Source organism: Galeopterus variegatus, unplaced genomic scaffold (genome assembly GCF_000696425.1).
Source record: "Galeopterus variegatus unplaced genomic scaffold, G_variegatus-3.0.2 Scaffold6526, whole genome shotgun sequence".
Classification (NCBI taxonomy): Eukaryota; Metazoa; Chordata; class Mammalia; order Dermoptera; family Cynocephalidae; genus Galeopterus; species Galeopterus variegatus.
The window spans coordinates 20,716-23,505 of record NW_007732637.1 but is presented as its reverse complement, the minus strand read 5'-3'; the positions used below and the strand labels follow the sequence as shown (position 1 = coordinate 23,505).

At 41.7% G+C, this 2,790-nt stretch overlaps 1 pseudogene; it reads right to left on the bottom strand.

The window, feature by feature from the left end:
* Window positions 1-1,471: 1,471 nt before the first annotated feature.
* The window catches only part of LOC103606368, a 2,695-nt pseudogene continuing 1,376 nt past the window's right edge, over window positions 1,472-2,790 (bottom strand).

Genomic DNA, 2,790 nt, shown 5'->3' with positions numbered 1-2,790 from the left:
AGGTTTTAACACAAGTATAGAATCATGTAACCACCACCATAATAAGAATACAGAACAGTTCTCTTACCCCTCAACTTCTTTGTGTTATTCCTTTGTAATCACACCTTCCACCCTCACTCCCAACCCCCAACCCAAGGAGACAAACCTCCTTGGTCTTCTTGTAGCCTTCTAAAGCTTTCGACTTTATCTTCAACCACCAAAGGTAATTCACGAAATTCCTCGGTACGATGATCTGTTCTTTGTGATTGTAGTTTTATTTTTTTGATCAATGGAATATGGTATGTAATCATTTTTTTTTTTCTCACTGCCTCTTTGATCAGGTCTTTTCAAAATGACTGTCTAGAATGATTTNGCGGGAGCGCCGCCGCGCTTCCCAAGCGGCGCACTATCCAGTGCACCACCAGGCCGGCCCAGTAATCACTTTTTCTCAAGTAGTGTGTGTGTGTGTGTGTGTGTGTGTGTGTGTGTGTGTTAGCTTTAGAAGAAGACTTGTTAGATTTCAATTCTGATACTATTCTCTTTCCTCCAAAAGTCAGGGAGACAGTCTCTCTTTTCGTACTGAACATTTATATCCCCCCCCCCGAATTCATAAGTTGAAATTCTAACCCCCAAGGTGATGGTATTAGGAGGTGGAGCCTTTGGCAGGTAATTAGGTCATGAGGGTGGAGACTTCGGATTATAAAAGGGACCCCAGAGAGCTCTCTCACCCTCTTTGAGGATACAATGAGAAGATGGGAGTGTGCAACCAAGAAGAGGTCCCTCACCAGAATCTATAAGCCACCCAGTCTATGACACTTTGTTATAGCTGCCCCAACTAGCTAAGATAGTCTTTAAGACCTTACTGTCAGAATGTAGTGAGGAAAGGAGAGAAGTCAATTCTCCTGGCCTGTATTGGAGGAGAGTTGGAATTTCTAAAGTTCAAGCAATGGTACATTTCTGTGAAGTCACTGGAGCTATAGACAAATGATGTTCTACGCTCTATTTTAAGAATTGAACTTAGGGCTATTTTCGAACAAAGACTCAAAAAGCTCTGAAATTTGTAAATCAGTGCAGGATTGACCACCGTGAGTTAGCATGGCATACTGAAGTGAATCAAAGGGTAACACAGAAATAAAACAAAAAAGAAGAAAAACACCTGGGGTAGACCCAACAGACATTTAGGAATAAGATTTTGGTAATGAGTCTTTAGAATGGGGCTTTTGCAACCCATCCTAAAGAATGGGGCTCAATTAAAGCCAAGTATCATGGGAACTTGCATCTTTAGTAACATTTTTNTTTTTTTTTTCTCACTGCCTCTTTGATCAGGTCTTTTCAAAATGACTGTCTAGAATGATTTGGCATTTTTTTTTATTTGTAGAAATTTTTTATAATAGAAAGAAGTTTAATCTTCTATCCCATGAGCATCCATCCAGCTGCCTTTCAATGGGTAAGCGGAAATTATTTGACTTTTATGAAATAAACAAACATGAGTTTATTCAGCAGGCTACTTTTCTTCTGCGGTAGGTTTCTTCTCTCATGGCTTCTTTTCAGCCCCTGGTTTCTTGGTAGCTGCAGACTTTTTCCGCAAAGGCTTCTTCTGCTTCTTAACACTGGCAGTCTTCTTTCCTTTCTTCCCTACCAGAAGCTTCTTTCCTGCAACCCTCTTCTCATCGCATTTGGCTTCTAACTCTGCTGCTGCCTTATCCACCCTGAGTTTATGATTCCTGGCGTGGCAAAGACAGGTGTTCCTGTGCATGGTCTTTGCATATGGGTTTAGCTTCAACATGATTGTCAGGTTTTTCAGTGGATTCTTCTTCAGAACACTGTGATGAATCTTCTTGGTGTGGTGCTCGGAGGGCTCTTTGGATCTCTGGGCTTAGATTCTGCTAAGGTCTGTGCATTAGTTTGTTTCTGTTGCTTATAACAAAATACCTGGAACTGGGTATTTGGTAAGAAAATGAAATTTATTTATTGCTTACAGATTTGGAAGCTAGGAAGTCTGAAGTCCAGGGAACATATCTGGTGAAGGTCTTCTTTGGTGGTGGCTTTATAGCAATGCAGGGGTCTCACATGGCAGAAAATGGAGGAGCAGAGAGAGAGAGACAGAGCTCGTCATGCCCTGTCCTTTTAAAGCCCCCAGAACCACACCACTGACCACCATTAAACTGTCAACTTAATCACCATTTCAAGGCCCCACCTTTCAATTACCATGATAAGATTTCCCACCCTCAATAGTTACAGTGGGATTAAGTTTTGGAGGGACATTCAACCCAAGGAAGTCTGTATTCATCATCTTGGGCATGGAAAGGTTATAATTACTCTTGAGGGAAGCATCCAAATGCCATACAATTCATGTAACTTCTGGAAAGCACTTTCAGTACAAATGCAGAAACATCCCACATGACCGTCAGGAGCAAGTTTCAAAATGTGTACCTTGCTTATATTAAGCAGAGTAATTCCAGAGATATTTCTGAAAGCCTGGGTGATACCACTGTCCTTGTTACAGATGATGCAGGGCCCCCTGTGCTGAATATGATGACAGTTTCTCATTTTGCCCTTGCCATCTCTCATTTGCTGGGAGGCATAGAACTTTTTGATATCATTCCAGGCCTTAAGTCTCTTAAGAAGCAAAACAGCCTCTTTGGTCTTCTTGTAGCCTTTGACTTTATCTTCAATCGCCAAAGGAAATTCAGGAAATTCCTCAGTATGATGACCTTTAGACATTATCAGCACTGGTAAGGCTGAGGCAGCCAGGGCAGAGAAGATGGCATATTGCTTTGGGGTTAAATTCACTCTGCAGTGCCAATGGTG